Source organism: Antechinus flavipes, chromosome 1, assembly GCF_016432865.1.
Source record: "Antechinus flavipes isolate AdamAnt ecotype Samford, QLD, Australia chromosome 1, AdamAnt_v2, whole genome shotgun sequence".
Lineage (NCBI taxonomy): Eukaryota > Metazoa > Chordata > Mammalia > Dasyuromorphia > Dasyuridae > Antechinus > Antechinus flavipes.
The window spans coordinates 389,146,632-389,171,490 of record NC_067398.1 but is presented as its reverse complement, the minus strand read 5'-3'; positions in this window follow the sequence as shown (position 1 = coordinate 389,171,490).

The window sequence follows — 24,859 nt, the reverse complement described above, 5'->3', positions numbered from 1 at the left end:
AAGACTTCAGAGAAAACATGAGTCTTAAGCACAGATAGGGGATGGAGAAAGATAGCATGTGGAGAGCCAGTTAGGGGTTATTCCAGCTGTTGATTTGTCCAAGAATAAAAGTTGGAGCTTTTCTCTTAAGTCTAGTTCTATATCCAGGACATTAAGGGTGTATGATCTATCAGATAGGTGCAATTTAATGACACCTGAAATAGTTAATGGTGGCATTCTACCACTTCCTAGAATATGACCCTCTATTTCATTTTTACTTGTATCTTCTCCTTATTTCCTCTTCCACTTTCCAGTTTCCTTTATTTTGATCTTGTTTCTTTTTGTCATTGTGTTTTATAAATGTAGACTTCTGAAGGTCTGCCTAATCCCTAGAAATGTGTCACACTAGAGCCTCCTATTTAGAGTAAAAAAAAAAAAAACGGATAAAATGTTTAAACAGAACCTACTAGAAGTACTTGTTCTATAATCAACTGTTTGGATAAAGTGAGAATTTAAAAAGCCTATTATTGATTGTGAATTTATATTTATAAAAGTTGGGATTCTGATTTTTCAATAGGCCCTACTATATTCTGAGAGGGCTGTTTGGCTGGGGAAAGAAGGATAAATATCAACAAGGTCTTTGTATGAGTATTTTTTTTTAACCTCTGAGCAACCTGAAGAAATGTATTTTAAATTGCAAAATTAATTATGTTAAGATTCAAAACATTTGATTTTGAAATCAAACATTTATTTTGTTATTTATTTTGTTTTAGTGCCACAGGTATAAGAGTAGGGACTTTAAGAGTGATATAAACTATGTTGAGATAGATGCTACATTGTTAAAACCACCAATAACTGCCTACTATAGAATTTAAATAGTGATTAGTACTTATACTAATACTGTATAGATGTTTTCACTTTTTATTCTTGGAAGCTTTCATGGAAATCTGGAACTATTCCCTTTGTTCATAAAGTCTATTTACTTTGAAAAAGCATCTATTTTATCTTTATGAACATTGCTAAGCATTGATCTTTGCTATTCAGGCTGATTATTTAATTTTTAGTGTGGGCAACTATATCTCCGAAATCATCACATACTACAGATCAGGAATTGGTTGTTTGTTTGTTGACCAGATAGTCTTAAGAAAGTGATGGAAAATATTAATAATGCATTTTTGGAAAGTTAGGTGTTAAACATTTACCAGATCAACTCTGATTATCAATAGATTGTTATAATCTTTGAGAGCATAAAGTTTCTAAATCTATAAACTTCCTTTTAGCAGAGTAAAAAAAAAATATGACAAATGAGGCAACAGAGATATAGAAAATGTTAACAAGTAAGTAGGACACTTCCATTTTGAACATAATTGCTTAGTGAAACATTTCTGTAAAGCTTTGAAATATATAATAATTTATATTTCTGAGGCTTTTAAATATTTAAAAAAGCCTTTTTTTAACTTTTAAATTTAGTTAATATTTTTCCAGTTACATGTAAAACAACTTTTAAACATTTATTTTTTAAAACAAGTTCCAAATTCTCTTCATTATCCCCATCTACAGCCAGCATCAAAACAAACAAACAAACAAAAACAACACATGTGAAGTTATGCAAACTATTTCCGTAAAAGCCATTTTGTGAAAGAAAGTGTAGATCCTGACAGAGAGCAGCAGCAGAGAGAGAGAGCAAGACAGAAAGAGTAAGAGAAAGGGGGAAGAAGAGATAAAGAAGGGGAGGAAGAGAGAGAAGGGGGGTGGAGAAAGTATGTTTCTATCTTTATTCAGATACAATCAGTTCCTACTCTTAGTAAGAATGAGATTTTATTTCATAAATCCTTCAGAGTAGTAATGGATCATTATACTGCTGAAGATAGCAAAAGATGATCATTCTAGAATATTGTTATTACTTTTTAAAAAGTACATTTTACTACTTCAGTTCATGGAGGACTTTCCAGGTTTTTTGAGAGCATCTTGGTTTTCATTTCCCATAGATCAATGATATTCCATCATAGTCACATACTCAAAATTTATTCAGCCATGCCCTAATTGATGGGCATCCCCTCAATTTCCATTTTTTTTTTTTTGCCCTGAGAAGAGAGTTGCTATAAATATTTTTGTACATTTTAGATCCTTGTTCTTTTTGTAAATCTCTTTTGGGATTCATACTTAGTTGGGGTAGTTAGAGCAAAAGATATATATGATTTTGTAGCTCTTTGGGCATTGTTCATATCTTTTGATCATTTATCAATTAGGGTATTTTTAAAAAAATAAATCTAACTCAATTCCTTCTATGTTTAAGAAATGATGCTTTATCAGAAAAAAAAAAAACTTGCTTCAAATTATTTTTTTTTTACAATTACTATTGCTAATTGTATTTTCCCTCATTTATTTATTTATTTTTAATTAAAGTTTTTGTTTTCAAAATATATACAAGGATAATTTTCAACATTCACCCTTACAAAATCTTGTGTTCTAAAATTTTCCCTCTCTTCCCTCCACCCAATCTCCTCGATGGCAAATAATCCAATATTTGTGTAACATGTACAATTCTTCTATATATATTTTCACAAATATCATGATGCACAAGAAAAATCTGATGAAAAAGAAGAAAAAAATTGAGTAAGAAAACAAAATGCAAGCAAACAACAACAAAAAAGAATGAAAATGTTGTGTTCCACACTCAGTTCCCATAGTCCTCTTTCTGGGTGCAGATGACTCTCTTCATCACAAGTCCATAAGAATTGGACTGATTCATCTCATTGTTGAAGAGAGCCACAACCACCAGTATTGATTATAGTATAATCTTGCTGTTGCTGTCTATAATGATCTCCTGGTTTTTGCTCATTTCACTTAGCACCAGTTCATGTACGTCTTTCCAAGCCTCTCTGAAATTATCCTGCTGATTTTTTCTTATAGAGACATAATATTCCATAACATTCATATACCATAATTTATTCAGCCATTCTCTAACTGATAGGCATCCACTCAGTTTCCAGATTCTTGCCATTTCAAAAAGAGCAACCACAAACATTTTTGCACATGTGCGTCCCTTTCCCTCCTTTATTATTTCTTCGGGATACAAGTCCAATAGAAACACTGCTGAATCAGAGGGTATTCAGAATTTGATAGCCTTTTGTGCATAGTTCTAAATTGTTCTCCAGAATGGTTGAATCAATTCACAACTCCACCAACAATGTATTTGTATCTCAGTTTTTCTACATCCCCTCCTATAGAGAGCCATGGATAGTGGGAGAACTCTGGGTAAGGTAGAAGACCCTTCAGCCCAGAGGGAAACTGCTGACAATGTCTGTTTAGGTTTTCTTTCTCCCCTTGGGGTATCTCACCTCTTCCTGAGAAGCCAAGGGAGTGCATGATCACTTCATTTCTACTTGAAGCAAGGGATACTTATAGTAAAGATGCATTTACATATCAATAGCAAGGTGCTTATAGTTAGCTCTTGTGCAGTGTACTGTGGTGAGATAATGATTCTATAGCTAGCACATGCTCAGTGTACTATAGTGATGTAATTGTATTAAGGTATTTAGGGGCTGAGAGGACTTTAATAAAGGAACTCCATCTTTGACTAGCCCCATGGGTCTCCAGCATTATCACTTCTCTGCTAAGACCAAGGACTCGGGCTAGTCCTGAGATGCTCCAGAGAGCTAATCTGGACACTATATTTTGGCACCCCAGTGTGGAGACCCTAGAATGCATAGTATATTTTGGCACCCCAATTTGAGGGCTCTAGAAAGCACACTACACCCTCAAACATTCATCATTATTTTTTCCTGTCATCTTAGCCAATCTGAGAGGTGTTTAATGATACCTCAGAGTTGTCTTAATTTGCATTTCTCTGATCAATAATGATTTAGAGCACCTTTTCATATGAGTAGAAATAGTTTTAATTTCTATATCAGTAAATTGTTCATATCTTTTGACCATTTGTCAGTTGGAGAATGGTTTAAATTCTTACAAATCTGAGTCACTTCTCTATATATTTTAGAAATGATGACTTTATCAGAACACTTGAATGTAATTGTTTTTGCCCAATTTATTTCTTCCCTTTTAATCTTGTCTGCATTGATTTTATTTGTATGAAAACTTTGTAAAAAAATTATCCATTTTATATTCCTTCCTTTTTCACACATCTGAGAGGTAAACTATCCTTTATTCTTTTAATTTGCTGATATCACTTTTTTGTCTAAATCATAAACACATTTTGACCTTATTTTAGTAAAGGGTGTTAGGGGTAGGTCAAAGCCTACTTTCTGCCATACTAATTTCCAATTTTCCCAGCAGTTTTTTTTTAATCATAGTTTTCATGAAGTCTGATAATTATTAAATTGTTTCTCCTAGGCCTATTTTCCAGATCAGTTTTTCCATTGAGGTATTTTACATTTTCTTCTATTTTTTATTTGTTGGTTTTGTTTGACTGATTCTTGAAGTCTTATTAAGTCATTCACTTCTTTTTGTTCAAATTTTATTGAATTATTTTCTTCAGTTACCCTTTTTATTTCCTTTTCCATTTAGCCAATTGAACTTTTAAATGTGGTGGTTTTTTTTTTTTTTTCATTTCACAAATTCTGTTTTTAAAGGAGTTGTTTTCTTTTTCCATTTTGTCACATCTATTTTGTAAAGAGGTATATGACTTTTCCATTTCACTAAATCTATTTTTAAGCAGTTTTTTCAGATAATTTTTATTTTTCCTTTTCCAAATTATCTTGCAAGGTTCTCATTTCCTTTCCCCATTTTTCTTCCAATTCTCTTTTAAGATCTATTTTGAATTCTTCAAAGAGAGCCTTGTGAGATGGGGACCAACTCATATCACCATTTGGAGTGATTTGCCTTTAGGATCCTCAGGGCTTGAGGTCCATTCTTTTCTTTGTCCATAAAAGATATGTCAGAGTTCTTTTTTGCTTTTTTGCTCACTTTTTAAAGGTTAAAGTCTGCTCTTAGGGCAAAGGGGAAATTTTTCCCAAGCTCCCTCTACAGGCTTTGGGTTGCTCTGGGCCAGTGCTAACTGGTTTATGGTGCTGGATGTGCATGGCCAGGTCAATTATGCTGAGGTTGAAAGACTCACTATTTGTCTTTTGTATTTGCTTTGGATGTCTGACAGCAATCTGCTCATCCACTCATTTATAATCAGGACAGAGTAGACAATGCTGCTGTATTTTGCCTAAGAACCTCCTGGGAGATTCCCTGATGTGTGGACACCACACATCCCCAGTCCGTGCACTGCACCTGTAGTCGGCCACCTCTCCCTCTTCTTGATTGAAACAGACCTTTTCTGAAGTTCTTCCAAAATATCTTCTGCTGGAAACTTGTTAAGTTTCAAATATTTGTAGGTTCTGTCACTCCAAAACCAGTTCATAAGGCTTGATCTGGTATTGATCTTAGGGACACCAGGAAGAACTCAGATAGAGATCTGTCTACTTTTTACCATCTTGATTTGGTCCACTTTAATTGTTTTATGTAATATTTATTCAGTTTTACATTTTACTTTCCTGGATTAGTAGCCTTCTCTTTATTAGGTATCATTCCTGGAAAATTTACTATCATTTTAGTAAGTTTTCACACTAATGTGACTTTTTTTTCCCTCCCACCATTGAAGAGAGGGAAAAATGCATAAGCATAAGCTGTCAAGTATAGAATTTCCATATTTCTATCATTTTGTTTTCATATGCTTAGCTAATTATCAAATTGTTCTTTTTATTCAATTATTTAGTTTAATTTTCTAATTTTTAAACTTTGTGATGGAGCTGCTTTTGCACAGCTTCTGCTTGTTTCCAATTAGCACTTGTGACAATGAGCCTAGATTAAACTCCAATGCTGAGGATCATGCGCTCCTCTAACATGAGCAGGAAAATTAAGAGTATTGAATCTATCTTGATGGAAGGTATAAGTACTTGGCTTATTTTTATACTCTTCTTGGGGAATCTGCTAGTACTAATATTCTATCATTTTGAGATGAAAGAGAGCCATAGTAGGAAATAGAAGAACACTGGGACCTCTGATTAGTAGAGATAATATTTAAATTTCTTATTTATAGCCTTATTGGGATAGTGGACAGAATATTTAATTTGAAGGCATTGAACTTGACTTCAGATCTCAATTTTGCTATTTACATATTCCCTTTGGAAAACTCATTTTCTCCTAAGATTTAGTTTCTTTATTTGGAAAATATAGGGATTGGATGTATCTCTAGATCCCCTGCCTTTTTATTGCCTGTCTCTCATAGCGGTAATGTTCTTCCTCCTCAGATATGTATCTTTGGGCATACTTGAAGGTTCAGTTCAACCCCAACTTCTGCAAAAAACCTTTCTATGTTCTCCCCTTTACTAATTCCTTCCTTCAAAGGTTGCCTTCATTTGCATAGTATATATACATATACATATTTCATTTACGTAATACTTATGAGATCCTATGACATTGGCATTCTATGAATTATATGTAATCCCAAAGATGTTTGAGACCTCCAGATGTCTTTGTATTTCCTCTTTTATCCATTCCCTGTACTCCTATTCCTAGAGCCTAGGGCATAGGCTATTCCCCACTATGCTTTTTGAGGAAACTATGATAAAACTCCCTGGTGACTAGCGTGGTGAAAACATTCCATGTATTCAACAGAAGTGTTATAATAGTCAGGAAAAAGGGTACAGCATGGTATTTCTACATTTAGGGTTCCTATAGGAAATGTCTGGTTTTTCCAATCCAGAAATCAGAAATATTGCCCTTTGTTTTCATAGGAAGCTTCAGTGAAGTAATTTTGCGATTTCCTGAAAGTAATCCAGTCCCTTTTCTTCTTCCTATTGAATTATTAGCCCTACTCTTTACTCAGTTATACTGTCTGTCGTAGATATGAACACTGATAAACTCTTTGGGGTGATCATCCAAATGTATATAGCATCTGGCCAATGGACATGCTTCATCCACTTGGTTTTTCTGTAAATGGGCAGACCAAATTGTTGTAATTAAAGATCTCTTTCAAAGAGGCTTTACAATGTCCCTAGGCAAGCATGATGCAATCAGCACAATTTCAAAGAGGAGCATCTGGAGAACCTCATCATCCTTAGGGAATTTCTCTTTGACTTGAAAAATCTGTGCTCTATCTCCTCCATCACCACAGCAAACACATTTGGCTAGCATACATCTCTCTCTTTGTTTGTCTGATGCTTATTGTTAAAGAGTTGTCAATTATGGTGATTTCTGCTGTTATATTTTTCAAGGGATTTTGATGGATTGATAAGGAATAACTTTTTGTAAAAAGAGTATGTAAGGCAGAATTTTGTTCTGTTGAATCAATTTTTTTTTCTGAAATGGTAAAAAAAAAATGTTTATTGAATGTCACTTATGAAAGTTTGCTTGTTCCCCATCAGCATCTTCATTGAAAATGTCAAAATGATAACTAGGTATCTCATTGAACTTTCTTTAATTTGTTTTTTCTCTTCTAGTAATTTTGACTATTCTATGAGTTAATGGTATTCATAAATATTCACCATTATTTTTTCATAATATTTTAGAAATGAGTTTATCCAATAACCTTAGATATTTCCTTTGTATTTTTCTTAAGAAGCTTTCTGTATTCTTAGTTTCTGTTTTCAGAAAATTTTACAATGGTTAAACTTTTGAATGGGACAGTGAGGTGGCACAGTAGACAGAGTATAGGGCAAGGAATTCAAATCTGGTCTCAGACACCTACCCTGAACAAAACCTTTAGCCCTGTTTTTATTAGTTTCCTCTCCTATAAATGATATGGAGAACATGGCAAACCTTTAATATTTTTGCCAAGAGAAACCCCAAATGGAATAACATATAATTGGATATGATTGATAAATGATTGAACAACAACAACAAAAAAAACTTCTGAATAAAATTATTAAATATAGTGTAGCCGTTATTTCTGCTTTCCTTTACCTAGTTATGATTTTTATTTATTTTTGTTTAAGTAAATTTGGGCCAAGTTGCTATAATTATGTGTCATTTATTTTTATTTTTTCTTTCTTTTTAAAAAGTTAATTATCGCATCTCTGAAGATTTGATAGATTGCACACAGATTGCTTATTCAGAGAAAACTCTCACATAAATAACAAGTCTTTCCTTACCTGTTAAATGTTATCTGTTTGATTCTTGATGGTATCATTCGCTGTTTATTGTACCTAATACTTATTATTTCCCTCCCAAATAAAGAATTCAAAATATAAAAGTGTGAGGCAGTGTATAATCTAGAAGTTGGGGCATCTCAATCCTTCTTCACAGTTGTTTCTTATGTTTTTCTTTGTTTTTAATGTTTTCTACCTTTATGTTGATATTTCAAAATATTAGACTGAATCTTGATTTAGTTTTGAGGATCTTAATAAGTTCTTTGCTGAATTCCCATATTACTTCATCCTAATCAACTTATATTATGGATAATCTATGATTGCCTTTATGACAGTCTTTTATTAATACTGAAAAATATGATGACCACGCATCCCATATATTAATTTTGTGTGTAGGACAGAAACAGTTTTTCTAACTTTACTCTCCAGGAGAACCTATGAACCATCCTTCCACTTAGATCTAATTTCCTTTATAGAAAGAATGGTATGGTTGATATTACTCAGCTTTGCTAATAATATAAAGGAGTTCACACATAGAGTACACAAAATCAAAATCAGTTTTATTAATGGTTTTAAAACCATGTGATTCTGAATACCATTAGCCATTCCACAACCATTATGTCAGAACATTAAAGAGCCACTCAGGTTTAAGGGATATATATATTTTGATTCATACACCAACAGAGAAGATAGAAACATAAAATAGTCCAGTTATCTATGAGCAATATTATTTTTTTTCTCTTTAAAGTTCCCAACAATCTTTTATTTATTTATTTATTTGTTATATTTTAAATTTTTAATAGCTTTTTATTTACAAGTTATACGTATGGGTAATTTTACAGCATTGACAATTGCCAAAACTTTTGTCCCAATTTTTCCCCTCCTTCCCCCCACCCTCTCCCCTAGATGGCAGGATGACCAGTAGATGTTAAATATATTAAAGTATAAATTAGATACACAATAAGTATACATGACCAAACCATTATTTTGCTGTACAAAAAAAATCGGACTCTGAAATATTGTACAATTACCCTGTGAAGGAAATCCAAAATACAGGCAGGTGAAAATATAGGGATTGGGAATTCAATGTAATGGTTCTTAGTCATCTCTCAGAGTTCTTTCGCTGGGCGTAGCTGGTTCAGTTCATTACTGCTCCATGGAACTGATTTGGTTCATCTCATTGCTGAAAATGGGCAGGTCCATCAGAATTGATCATCATATAGTATTGTTGTTGAAGTATATAATGATTTCCTGGCCTTGCTATGAGCAATATTATAAGAAAAAAGAAAACGAATCAACATGGGGAGAAAGAAGACCCTATGGATTTCTAAAAGAGAATAGAACCATAACAGAATTTTCTTAAATGGTATATAAAAAAGAGATATAAAAGTAGAATTTATATCCCTCAGAGAAGAAATAATTGGCAAAATAGAAAAATAAGCAAATGAACCTTTCCCCCCAAAAAAATCCCAAGGCCACAAAACCTTGAATATACATTCGTAAATTTCACCAAAGAAGCAAAAGAAAATATGATTACACATACAGATATGCCGAATTGAAAGATAGTCAAGAAGAGTTGAAGCAAATAGAAATAATATTAAATATATTATTTCTATCAGAGAAAAATATATTGATGTCTATGATAGGGTACATAGAGATGTTATTTAACGCCTGCCAAGACAATGATAGACTTTAGATGGGAATTGAGAGGATAAGGGCAGGAAGTAGTTAATTATGAGAATTAAGTGAATCATACTAATTCTTTCTGGTAATTTATTTCTAGAGCTACCGATACCTAAGTTCACTTTTTAAAAAATGTATTTATTATTAATACACATTGCTTTATGAATTTTTTGAGGAGAGAAAAATCAAAGCAACAAGGGAAAAGCCATGGGAGAGATGAAAAAAAAAAACAGAAAAGAGAAGTGAACATAGCATGTGTTGATTTACATTCAGTCTTCATATTTCTCTGAATGCAGATGGCATTTTGTGAACAGTCTGTTCTATTGGACAGTCCATCTGCACTATTGGGATTGCTTTGGATCACTGAATCATTGAGAAAAACCAAATTTTTTGTAGTTGATTGTGGAGTACGGTCTAGCTCCCTGGAGGGCTTCAGGGTCAGCCAGAGTCAGGATGAATTAAAGTCCTTGGTCTTTAGGGGAAAAGTGAAGGATGTAGACAAGCTGCCACAAGGCTTGCGAAAGATCTCTCCTGGATGCTGGAGTCCATAATTTCCATCTTCTCTCCTCCTCATCCTGCCACCAAGTGACTCTGTCCTCTCTTACCCCACCCTGATCCTTGCCTATTATTATCTTAACACCAAACATTCAGCAAGCACCCACTGTGAGAAGAGTCCTTTATCCAAACATATGCTAATAGAGTCATTGTCTCACATCAAATAGGTAATTAGCCTTAAGGGTTCAGTTGTCTGATTCAAGCATACCTTTTTGGAGTTTCAGCCCTCTACAACTGATCATTGCACATTCTTGCTGTTATTGCTTATAATGTCTCCCTGGTTATCCTTATTTCATTCAACATCAGTTCATTTAAATCTTTCCAGGCCTTTCTAAAGTCAGCTTATTTTTTATAAAACAATAATATTCCATTTCCTTCATATACCACAACTTGTTCAGAAATTACCTAATTTTTGAATATTTACTTATTCAGCCATTCTCCAATTGATGGACATATTCTTATTTTCTAATTTGTTACCACTAAAAGAGCTGCTACCAACATTCTTCTGCATTTGGGTCCTTTTCCCTTTTTTATGATTTCCTTGGGGTGCAGATACAGTAACAGCATTGCTGGATCAAAGGGTATACACATTTTTATAGATTTTTCGGCATAGTTCCAAATTGCCCTTCAAAATGGTTAGATCATTTCACAACTCCAACAACATATTAATGTTCCAGTTTTCCCACATCACCACCAACATTTATCTTTTTTTTTTCCTGTCAGCCAATTGGAGAGGTATGAGTGGTACCTCAGAGATGTTTGCATTTGAATTTTTCTAATTAATGGTGATTTAGAGTATTCTTTCATATGACCATAGATAGCTTTAATTTCATCATCTAAAAATTGTCTATTCATATCCTTTGAACATTTATCAATTGGGGAATGAATTGTATTTTTATAAATTTGACCCAGCTTTTTATATATTTTAGAAATGAGACCTTTATCAGAAACACTGGCTGCAAAAAGTTTTTTTTCCCCCCAGCTATATATTTCTCTTTTAATCTTGTTTCTTTTGATTTTGTTTGTGCAAAAATGTTTTAATTTAATGTAATCAAAGTACATTTTGCCTTTCATAAAGTTCATTAGTTCTTCTTTAATCATAAATTCCTCCTTTCTCCAGAGATCTGATAAACTATCCCTTGCTCTCCTAATTTGTCTATGGTTTTATCCTTTCTGCCCAAATCATGTACTCATTATCCTTGTTTTGGTATGGTGTATAAAATGTAGGTATATGCTGAGTTTCTGACATATTATTTTTGTTAAATAGTGAGTTCTTATTCCAGAAGCAGAATTTTGGAGCTTTATCAAATACTAGAATACTATAGGCCTTGATTGTTGTGACATGTGTATCTAATTTATTCTACTGATGCACCACTCTATTTCTTAGCAAGTGCCAATTTTTTTTTTTTGACTTCTGCTTTATAATATAATTCTAGATTTGGTACTGCTAAGACATCATACTTTGTATTTTTTTTTCATTAATTCTCTTGATATTCTTGACCTTTTGTTCTTACAGATGAATTTTGTTATTGTTTTTTCTACTTCTATAAAATAATTTTTGTCAGATTGATTGGCATGATACTCACTGAACATGTAGACCAATTTAGGCAGAATTGTCATTGCTATTATTTTAATTTTTCCTACCCATGAGCAATTGATATTTTTCCAATAGTATAGAACTGACTTTAGAAGTGTTTTGGTAGTTCTTAGATTTGTCTTGATAGGTAGATCCCAAGTATTTTATTTTGTCTATAGTTATTTTAAATGGAATTTCTCTTTATATCTCTTGCTGATGGACTTTGTCAGTGATATTTAAGAATGCTGATGATTTGTTTGAATTCATAATCTGCAATTTTGCTAAAACTGTGAATTGTTTTGAACAGGTTTTTGGATGACTTTCTAGGATTCTCTAAGTATATCATTATATCATCTGCAAAGAATGATAATTTGATTTCCTCATTGACTTTTCTAATTCCTTTAATTTCTTTTTCTTTTTTATTGCTAAAGCCAACCTTTCTATTACAATTTTGAATAATAATGTTGATAACTGACATTGTTGTTTCCTTATTTGGAATGCATACATCTTCTCTCCATTACAAATAATGCTTCCTGTTGGTTTTAGATAAATAGTGCTTATTATTTTAAGGAAAGTTCCATTTATTCCTATTCTCTCCATTGTTTTCAACAAACAAGGACTTGTGAAAAAAAATCTTGACCTTCCAGCCTTGTTTCACATGCTGCCATCTCTTAGGTCAGGAAATCAATTCTAAGGTCTCTGGTTTTTGACTTGTGCCTAAAAAGGGAAGAAGAATCAACAAAAATAACTAGGTCAGTTTTTAATTGCTACATCTAAACCTGGCAGAATTCAATCAATGTTACCAAAATAGTATCTTTCATGTTTAAAGTAAATTCTTAGAAGATAAATTTTTAAGCTAAGATTCTTGATCTATGGTCTGCAGATCTGTTGATCTGTGAATAGATTTCAGGCGGTCTCTGACCTTGGATGGAGAAAAACAAATGCATTAATATTGCAACCTTTACTTGAAATTTAATATTTCCCTCAATTGTGAATGTAGGAATTAAATACTATTCTGAGACAGGATCTATAGGCTTCACCAGATTACCAAAGAGTTGATCAAACAAGAAAGGTTAAGAATTCCTGGTCTATTGCAAACTCCAGTTTCATACCAAATATAACAAATGGCTATAAACCAGGTCAGCAACTGATGCTGCTGACCAAGCATGTCTAGTGCGTGCCAGATGTAGCAGCAGTTCTTATTTATTACCTTTCTAGGAGTTCATTGAGAAGGGAGCTGGGTGAAATGGGAAGCAAAAACTTTTAGAACTTGTGACTGAATCAGCCCCTTCTCCTTTTGGGACTGTATGTCCTCAGCTATATTGATCTAATTACAATTTGTGGCTTTGCCTAGCCAGATTTCTTCCTTAGGTTTTGAACTGGATTTGGGAATTCCCTTATGATATGCCATGATGGATAGAATCTGAAAAGGGTAACTCTCTACATTTCTCTACTTTACAGACAGTGGCCATTAGTCTGATTTGGAGCCATTAGTCTCAATTGGTTGAGTATTCCACATTCTCTATCATCTCAGAGGCATAGCTCAGTTGGCATCTCCTAGAACAGGCAAGATCTGATCTCTGAGAGTTATCTGAACTTTCTCCTGAAATTATTTGGTTTTACTTTGTATTAATTTGCTTGGCTATACACTGTATCATCTTTAATCTATTCCCCCACTTGTAAGATTCTTGAGAGATATTTTTACTTTTGTATTTTAGGAGCCTAGGAAGATATCTTGACCCAGTAGACACTTCATAAATCTTTGTTGAATTGAATTGAATAGAATGAGGTACTCTAGACAGTCTTTTACTTTGCCTTTTGCTTTCAACCTCTCTGGAAGGTCTACATACCCATTCCCTATGAGGCAGTCTATCAATTGTATCAAATTTGGCTTTGGCTTATTTGTTGAATACTTAGTAAAAGAAAAAGGATAAGGACATAGGACAGCAGCCCAGAGATTCCTGGGGAAAATCATTAATCTAATCTGTGATACAGAGATAAAAATATTTTTGTAATATACAGAGGAGCCTTCATTTTCATGACTGAAAGTGAAACACTCTCAAGTTCAAATGTAGCTGCCAAAGTCCATTTTTGATTTTTCTCCATTGATTTCATTTGACAGAATATTTGGTTAATAATCTAAAACATAGTTGAATTCATCCTTATGTAACAGTCTGATGATTATAGGCTACAGAATAGCCATTGGATAATGTTAAGAGTTTAGTATGCAACTTTGAAAATGGACATATCCAAGATCAAAAATGCTAACTTATGGGAATCCATTTGGGCAGACCAAACTGAAATCTTGAACCCAGTGAAATAGAAGTTAAAATTGCCTTGCCAATTGAGCCTTCAGTGCTGCTGTGGCTTGGACAATCTGTCCCCAGTCCAAAGACAGGATTATAAGAAAAAAGAAAGGGCATTCCTAGATAAAGTAGTATTGAGGCCAACATGAAAGTATTCTCAAAGTTGAATATAAATAGACTAGGACTGCTCTAATTGAGTAGAGACAACACATTTCTCACAAAAGACCCTCAGAGATTCAGGCTTGTGGAACAGCAAGCAAATATATTTACAATGTTGGTGATGGGCAAGAAGGTTCTAACACCATCCAGTAAAGGAAACAACAAAGTTCTTTCCATGAGAGAAGTGAGAAGCAGAAGACACATCATTAATTTTTTGATGGTTAACCTAAAGGTTGAAACAGATGCTGAGAATAAAAATGCATCTCTGGGCACCCTAGGAGTAGGAAACAGGGTATGATCATGTCAGTGGTGATCTGAAGATGCATCCTTGCATTATATGAAGAGAAATAGTGAGCATGTTGGGAGATGGCCCCTAATATTGATATTCTGAAGTGAATGTAGCCCTAGAAAAGTTACCTTTTTTAAGATAGCTTTTTATTTTCAAAATGCATGCAAACATAGTTTTCAATATTCGCCCTTACAAAAACTTGTGTAACAAAAATTTCCCTCCCTTCTCTCCACTCCCCTCCCCTAGGCAGCAAGTAATTCAATATAGGTTAAACATGTGTAATTCTTCTAAACATATTTCCACAATTATCATGCTGCACAAGAAAAATCAGATCAAAAAGGGAAAAAAAATGAGAAAAAAGCAAACAACAACAAAAAAGGTGAAAATGCTATGTTATTATCCAGCTTCAATACCCATAGTCCTCCTTCTGGATTCATATGGCTCTCTCTATCACAAGTTTATTGTAATTGGCCTGAATCGCCTCATTATTGAAAAGACTTGTGTCTCTCAGAGTTGATGATCATGCAATCTCGTTGTTGTGTACAATATTTTCTTGATTATACTCACTGCACTTAGTATTAGTTCATGTAAGTCTCTCCAGGTCTTTCTAAAATCATCCTGCTGATCATTTCTTATAGAATAATATTATATAACATTTGTATATCATAAATTATTCAGCCATCTCCCCAAATGAAGGGCACCCAAAAAGTTATCTTTAAAGGAAGACTAGACTTTAATATATGAAGTCAATGGAATTTGTACCTAAATAATTTCACTTTTATTTACTGTGATAACATTTTAGCATATTTTGGCCTGAAATTAGTTAATTTCTCACAAGCTTCATTTGTACTTAGGGCCTCCATTTTTTGTCCTTTAGATGTGGGATCCCCATTTATTGGTACTTGTTGGGCCTTTTTTGGTGAGGTAGTTACCCATATTCACCTTATCTACCAGGATATAATCACTAGCCTACTTAACCAATGGCAGAAACTGAGGCTTACAGACCGATTGGAATGGCTAGCACTGATGTATAAAACCTATAACTTTGAACTCTTGCTTCTGATTGGAAAGTGATGCTTTGAATAATGACTGAAATATACTTTTCAATGCCTTTGTGTTGCATGTTGCTGGGGGTTTCTATGTTAGTATGGTTTCTTTTTTAAGTGGGCTCAAAATACTTTTGTGCTCATATAGGTCAGATTCAATAATGGGAAAACAACACGAAAGAGAGTTAAGTGTTCTTTCTCTCAGTGGGCCCCCACCCTGGTTTAACTCTAGGGAAATCTCTAAAACACAAGTCAAATAATACATTGGTTATGTACTGCTTTCCCCTGAAATGTGAATGATGAGGTTGTCTTTTTAAAAGTTATTTGATGTGTGATATCAATATCAAGTATAGGATAGTTGTTTATTTCATAGTACAGAAAATGTTTAAAATGCTAAATATGCAAAGGCATGCAAGAACAAATGCAGAAAACTTGAAAAAATTTCAAATAGCCCATTACATTCATTATGCTTTCCCCAGAGGGTAAAGAGAGTTTTATGGGATTGCTGAACTGATATTTCACATTCACTTCAAATATGTATTGTCTGAGTCACAAATTGCTTACCCAGCTAAAGCAAGGCTATTTCCCTCTCCCCACTCTAGCTCTAAAATTATTCTGTGAATGTTAGTATTTTCCTCTGAGATGTATTCAGTTAAGGAAGCCTATTTTCTCCTTGTTAGCTCATGTCTAGGACTTGACACATGATGTTACCACCAAGATTTAAAATGACTCTTTCTCAGGATCATTGTTTGCTGATCTGTATTGAGGAGAGGAACAGAAAAATGGAAAGAGACAACTGGGAATTTTATGATCAATCTCAATCTCACCTAGGTTAATATATGTTTTTGCTGCCATGTGTTTGTGACATAACTACCATTAGAAGTTGAAGGGAGAGAAAAAGAAAAACACTCAAAATGAGTCCAAAAAAAAGTCATTTCTCTTTAATTCCTTTAGCTTATTATCTCTGAGATAGTTTCCAGATAGTAGAAACCTATTAGGAATTCTCCATGTCATCCCAGAAAGAAAAGTGCCCCCTATGGAAGGGAACAGCCAAGAGAAAAAATTTATTATTAAACATATATTAGGCATCTGAACAATGCTAAGAATTATACGCTCACAACAATCCTATGGGGTAAGTGATATATATATATATATGGCTTTCATTTAGCAAATTTTTACTAATTATCCTTATTACACAATAACCAATACAATGTAACAATATACTTGGAAAATCCTGAGCACATGATAGCAAAAGAATTCAACAAATCTCTATGTAAAATCTTTCTCCTACCCATCATTGGTATATTTGAAAAATGTTTGGTTTCTACTTGAAAGCAAATAGCATTCTATTTCTTTTGGTGAATTTGAAAAAGTTCAAGTGTTCCTTGCCCTAATAAGTATTAAAATAGTGCTAGCACAAAGTTTCCTGAAACTAGAGCTCTTTCACCTTTGAAAGGGGCAGGGGGAGGAGGAAGGGGGAGAGAGAGAGGAAGAGAAAGGTGAAAGAAATACAGAAAGCGAGAGAGAGACAGAGAGACAGAGATGCAGAGACAGAGATACAAAGACAGAGACAGAGAGACATACACAGAGAAACAGAAAAATAGAAATAGAGACAGAGAGAAAATCCCCATCTTTTTGAGGTTGTAAGTATAGTTGACATTTATAAGCCTAATCCTACTATAGCATGGATACTTTGGCCTGATCCTTTTCTATCAGGGATGGCTCACCCCTCTTTATCTAGATCGGTGCTCTTTTCCAACTCTACTCCCAAGAGCTCATCATATTTTTGCCAGTTTAATGTGGACACCAATCACCTTTAGCCCTAATGTAGCTCAGAACTCCTAAGCTCAAGTAATCCATTAGCCTCAGATTCCACTGTAGCAGGAATGTTCCACAATATCTGGTATTAAAAGAGTTTTTATAAAAAGTTATTGGGAAAAGGATTTTAATATTATGAAGTCTATCTAGGGGTCCCTCAGTAATGACTGTTAGGAAATTCAAGACCTCAGTGATTCATTCCCTGGTTCAGAAGTTTATTGTGAACAGATTATGAAAATATTTGTTAACTATGCCTTCACAGAATTGTAAGCTATGAAGTTTGTAGACATTTACAAAACACTTAAGCATAGCACTTACTACCTGCAGGCATTGTACTAAGTACTTTATAAATGTTATCTCATTTGATTTTCACCGCAACTGAAAGACCTGTTATCTTCATTTTACAATTGAGGATATTGAGAAAAAACTGGGTGCTTTGCCCAGTCACACAACTCCAAGTATAAGAGATGAGATTTATGCTCAGATTTACTGAGGTTCAGCACTCTCCACTGCACACCTAATTGCCACCAAAAGAGGCAATTTTGTCTTTGATGTTTAAATTAAACTCTTCTTTACTAATGACATTTATACATTTACTTCCATTTGGTGCCAAAAGAACAACAGAAAAACTCCTCCACATATTGGACAAAGCAGATTTATTTGTCGTATATGCCTTCATATCTGCCTCTCTCCTAATTCTGTCCTATTAGGTTTTTTCAGGAAGGCGACTGCTACAATTCACTAATCTTAAAATCCCATGGGAAACCCTTATTCATGATTGTTTTTACTAATAGCTCATATTGTATCTCGTGACACCTAATCAATGTGTTTCCTATAAACAAATCAGCAAAAAACTCTCAATTAACCTTAAGCAAAACATTTGCTGAAAATGGAGAGCAAAGAAATATTTTTATATCATTCTATATATTTTATATCATCTGTAAACCTCATTCACACACTCCCAAAATGCATTTATAATCTAGGGGTAAATAAGTACACACTTAAAGTCCAAGCATAAAAATACACACATAGATAATGGAGGGTAAATCACACCTATAGGTCTATAAGAAGTCAAAGGACTTCAATTTTCCATTTCTATTCCACAAACCCTAAATAAAATGTTGCTTAATGGGCAAAGTATTAAAGTTAACAAATTACAAGTTGACTGATTCTGTGTAATACCAACACCTGATGAGCCAGAGCAGAGTTATTATCTGTCTTTGACATAGCTCTAAAGGCTCTCTGTGAGATACTTTATCTTATCTTATGGTTAGTAGTCTCTACTTTAGTATTTTAAATTCATAGTGTTCATTTATCTATGCAAAGATGGGAAAATCTAAGATTAATAACCAGGAAAATATAAACTATTTTATGATTATGAGACAAAGACTTTACCTAATTATGGCTTAGTGATAGAAGATGAGAATGTAATTACTAATTGTAAAATTAGCCTGTCATATGCAAATAAATATTAGCTATCTCAGAACATAAAGGCATACTTAATTAGGCAATGATTTTTTTTTTCAGATTACTAAAGCAGCCATTTCCTAGATAAGTGATCTATCAAAAGTCACTTTCCCAAATCTGATTTCCATAAATCAATTCTTGTTGGATCAAATAATTTCTTTTCATATAATTGTAGTTGAGGGTCAGTGATCAAGTACACCTGGTTTATCACAAGCTTATTATTAATTTCTAATGGGTTGACATATCTAAAACTAGTGTAAGTTTAAGTAGGGTTCGTTCACCTTGATTTATTCAGCTAACTATAACTTAGAATTTTCATTAACAAATTTATATTAGTCAATCTAACATTCTTTGAGCTTCCACTCTTATTTTATATTTAACAATAATTCTGGCATTTATATAATGTTATCTTCCAGTCCTTCCCTTTTACTTTGTATCAGTTAATACAGGTCTTGTTTTTTGTTTTCTGTAACTATCCGTCTCTTCATTCCTTATAGTATAAGGAATATAGCATAGTAGTACTCCATTATGATCATATATTGCAATTTATTCCTCCAGCTTTCCAACTGATGAGATTGCTCTCAACTTTTGATTCTTTGCTACTACAAAAAGAGCTGACAAATATTGTTGCACAGATATGTCGTTTTTATTTTTCTTTGATCTCTTTGTATTATTGACCTAGTAGTAATATTGCTAGACCAAAGGGTATGCACAGTTTTATAACTTTGGTCATAATCTCTGTATTGTTCTCCAGAATGGGTTTGACTACTTCCCATTTCCACCAACAGTTCATTAGTATACCGATTTTCCTTTATCCTTTCCAGAATTTGCCATTTTACCTCTTCTCTGAGTTACCATTTCCCTCCCTTCTCCCAAACATTTAATGTAAATAGTTGTTCTTTGTCAGAGTTTGCTGGCTTTTTTCCATGTTGAACTTGTTAACCTATTAATAGTATTTTTTTTCCTTCTTCTTCATTGAATAAATCCAATTACTTAAATATTTTGATCCAGAATTTCTTTTTACTTCCACATTCATTCATAAATCTTTATTGGACATCTTCAGTATTTGAGACTGTGCCCCAGGTGCTTTGTCTGATACAAAGAAATATGAAAGGGGCAACCAACTGGCACAGTGAATAGAGCATCAACCCTGGAATCATGAAGACCTGAGTTCAAATCTAGCCTTAGATACTTAAAACTTCCTACTTGTGTGACCCTGGACAAGTCAGTTAATACCAATTGCCTCAAGAAGAAATAAGAAATACAATAGAACCTGTTTTTAAGACCTTATTATGTAGTTGAGGAGCTGAAACTAAGTTCAAGGTAGTATATGATTGTTGTTGTTTGTTCTTTGTCCTCAAAGGAGACCATGATAACAGGGAGGTGATGCCATGATATGAAAGTGAATTGGATTTCAGTGAGGCAGGGCTATGCAAGGTCACCTGTCTTACTTTCCCTTCCAGAGCCAAGTGAGTCCAGTGGCAAGATATAGATCAAGAATACTGGAGATGGCTTTAGAGGAAATGGGAGAAAATGGTGTTTTTTAAGCTAAGGTCTTCAACAGGTCTCAGTTTGACCGAGGCCACACCCATTTAGTAATTAAAGCTAGGTAGCAGTTGAGGCAAAGAATCTTCTCTTTCACCTAGTCAAAAAGAAATCTACATAAACAAATAAATGAATTGGGAGAGGAACATCTTCAGGGTTTCTGATCAAAGCAGAAATTATTCCTATTTATATTCTGAGTCAAACAGAACACTATAACAATATCTATTATAGTTCAAAAAGAGAGAGAGATCACTTTTATTTGAGATGATTTGTAAAAGTTTTATAAAAGAGGTAGGCTTTGAACTGGGTCTTAGGAAATAGTTGTGATTTGGATTTGAGCAATATTGGGGAAAGATGGGAAAGTATTGACTGAAATATGGATTTCATGAAGAGGGATTTAATGGTGGAAAGTCAGATTTTGGATTTATTATGGAGACTTGAATAGTAGCAGTAAGAATTTACTCTGTACATAATATTGAAGATCACTAAAAGTTCTGTTGTTGTTGTTTGGTTAACAGGAAAATGACATGGTGTAGAGGGCTGCAGATAGTAGGGGAACTCTGGGTAAGATATAAAACCCTTCAGCCTAGAGGATACCTGCTGACAATATCTGGTTTGCTCCCCATTTCCCTTTGATGCCCTCCTCCCTTCCTGAGAAGTCAGGGAGGGCATGATCACTTCCCTTTGGTGTTCTCACCTTTTCCTGAAAAATCAAGGAGGGTGTGACCACATGCGTTCTACTTGAAGCAAGGGATACTTGCAGCAAGAGGTATTTTACATAGCAGGGTGCTTATAGTTAACACATACTAGGTATGATTGATGAGATAATGGTTTTCTAGTTCGCACATATTTAGTGTTCTGTAATGATGTAATGATGTTATCAATCTGTGCATATCTTTTGATCCAGCAGTGTTACTACTGTGGTTATATCCTAAACAGATATTAAGGAAGGGAAAAGGACCTGTATGTGCAAAAATGTTTGTGGCAGCCCTTTTCATAGTGTCTAGAAACTGGAAATTGAAGGGATGCCCATCAATTGGAGAATGGCTGAATAAATTATGGTATATGAATGTTATGGAATATATTGTTCTATAAGAAATGACAAGCAAGATGAATACAGAGAGTCTTGGAGAGACATACATGAACTGATGCTAAGTGAAATGAGCAAAATTAGGAGATTATCATATACTTCAACAACAATATTACATGATGGTCAATTCTGTTGAACATGGCTCTCTTCAACAATGAGAGGATCCAAATTAGTTCCAATTGATGTGTAATGAACAGAACCAGCTACACCCAGAGAAAGAACACTGGGAAATGAGTATGGGCCATAACATAATATTTATATCCTTACTGTTATTGTTTGCTTGCATTTTTGTTTTCTCTTCTCAATTTATTTTTACCTTTTTTTTTTTTTTTTAACATTTTATTGAGAGAACTCATACCTGGGTAATTTTTTACAGCATTATCCCTTGCACTCACTTCTGTTCCGATTTTTCCCCTCCTTCCCTTCACCCCCTCCCCCAGATGGCAAGCAGTCCTTTACATGTTAAATAGGTTACAGTATATCCTAGATACAATATATATGTGCAGAACCGAACAGTTATCTTGTTGCACAGGGAGAATTGGATTCAGAAGGTGTAAATAACCCAGGAAGAAAAACAAAAATGCAAGCAGTTTATATTCATTTCCCTGTGTTCTTTCTTTGGGTGTAGTTGCTTCTATCAATCCTTGATCAACTGAAACTGAATTAGCTCTCTTTATCGAAGAGATCCACTTCCATCAATATACATCCTCAAATGGTATCATTGTTGAGGTATATAATGATCTCCTGGTTCTGCTCATTTCACTCAGCATCAGTTCATGTAAGTCTTGCCAGTCCTCTCTGTATTCATCCTGCTGGTCATTCCTTACAGAACAATAATATTCCATAACATTCATATACCACAATTTACTCAACCATTCTCCAATTGATGGGCATCCATTCAATTTCCAGTTTCTAGCCACTACAAACAGGGCTGCCACAAACATTTTGGCACATACAGGTCCCTTTCTTTCTTTAGTATCTCTTTGGGGTATCAGCCCAGTAGAAACACTGCCGGATCAAAGGGTATGCACATTTTGATAACTTTTTGAGCATAATTCCAAATTGCTCTCCAGAATGGCTGGATGTGTTCACAATTCCACCAACAATGTATCAGTGTCCCTGTTTTCCCACATCCCCTCCAACATTCCACATTATCTTTCCCTGTCATTCTAGCCAATCTGACAGGTGTGTAGTGGTATCTCAGAGTTGTCTTAATTTGCATTTTTCTGATTAATAATGATTTGGAGCATATTTTCATATGGCTATAAATAGTTTTAATTTCTTCGTTTGAGAATTGTCTGTTCATATCCTTTGACTATTTATCAATTGGAGAATGGCTTGATTTCTTATAAATTAGAGTCAGTTCTCTACATATTTTGGAAATGAGGCCTTTTTCAGAACCTTTGACTGTAAAAATGTTTTCCTAGTTTATTGTTTCCCTTCTAATCTTGTCTGCATTTGTTTTGTTTGTACAAAAACTTTTACCTTCTTTCTAAATTCAATCTTTCTTGTGCAACAATATAACTGTATAAATATGTATACATATATTGTATTTAACATATATTTTAACATATTTAACATGTATGGGACTACCTGCCATCCAGGGGAGAGGGTGGAGGGAAGGAGGGGAAAAGTTGAAACAGAAGTTTTTACAAGGGTCAATGATGAAAAATTACCCATGCATATGTTTTGTGTATATATATATATAAAACTATAATAAAAAATATATCATCCCTGCATATTCAACTCACACTGTGCCCTCTATCTATATATACTCCTGCCATAATAATGTGAAAGTTCTAATGAGTTACAGGTATCATCCTCCCATGTAGGAATATAAAGAGATCAGCCTTTTTAAATCCTTTATGATATCATCTTCCTGATTATCTCCTTGTGCTTTTCAGGAATCCTGTAATTGAAAATCAAATTTTCTGTTTATCTTTGGTCTTTTCATTATGAATTCTTGAAAATCCTCTATTTTATTGAACGACCATTTTTTACTCTGAAATATTATATTCAGTTTTGTTGGATAGGTGATACTTGGTTGTAATCCTAGCTCTGGATTATCATATTCCAAGCTGTCCAGCGTGTAATGTAGAAGTTGCTAAATTGTGTTATCCTGACTGTGGCTCCATTATATTGGAATTGTTTCTTTCTGGATGTTTGTAATATTTTCTCCTTGAAGTTCCAGAATTCTCTAACAGTTCCAGAGTTTGGCTATAGTATTCTTGGGAGTTGCCATTTTAGGATCTCTTTCAGGAGGTAATCAGCAGATTTTTTCAATTTCTATTTTACCCTCTGGTTCTATAACATCAGAACATTTTCCTTTGATAATTTCTTCAAAGTTGATGTCCAGTATGGCTTTCAGGTAGATACTTTTAAAATCATTTCTCCTGGATCTAGTTTCCAAGTTAATTAGTAAATCACACTTTTTTTTCTATTTTTCAAAATTTTGCTTCATTATCTCTTGTTTTCTCATAAATTCAAAAGTTTCCATTTGCTCAATTCTAATTATAACATAATTTTTTTTTCAGCAAGCTTTTGTATCTCCTTTCCCATTTGGTCAATTTTTAAGGCATTCTTCTCATTAACTTTTTGTATTTCCTTTTGCCCCACTTTCAATTCTCTTCCTAATTTTTCTTCTATCTCTCTTACTTCACTTTCAAAATTCCTTATGAGGTCTTCCATAGGTTGAAACCAATTCTTGTTTCTCTTGGAGGCTTTGGATGTAGAAGCTTTGATTTTGTTATCTTTGATCTTCCTTGTCACCATCATAACTTTCTATGGTCAGAATCTTTTTCTGTTTACTGATCATTTCCCTAGACCAGTGTTTCCCAAATGTTTGACATATGTGTACCCCTTCTAAAATTATCATAATGCTGAGTACCCCTCATCAAAAAAATGGATGTATTTTATTAACAATCAAAAAATATTTATTTTTTCTTTTTTTGGTACATACACAAAATAATAATAAATGAAAAATAAAATTATTCATAATAAAATATAAGTTCATGCCAGAAGATTTGTCGCATGCGGAAGAACAATTATTGGAATTGGCTTCAGATAGATTCTTGAAAAATAAACATAAGGAGTGTACTTTAACATCATTCTGTTACATATGCAATATGTGTATCCTGTTTTAACAGAAAATGTTCTGAAATACATCTTGCCTTTTCCAACTTCATATTTATGTGAAATTGCTTTTTCAGTATTTGTAGACATTAAGTCAAAAAAAAGGAACAGACTATTG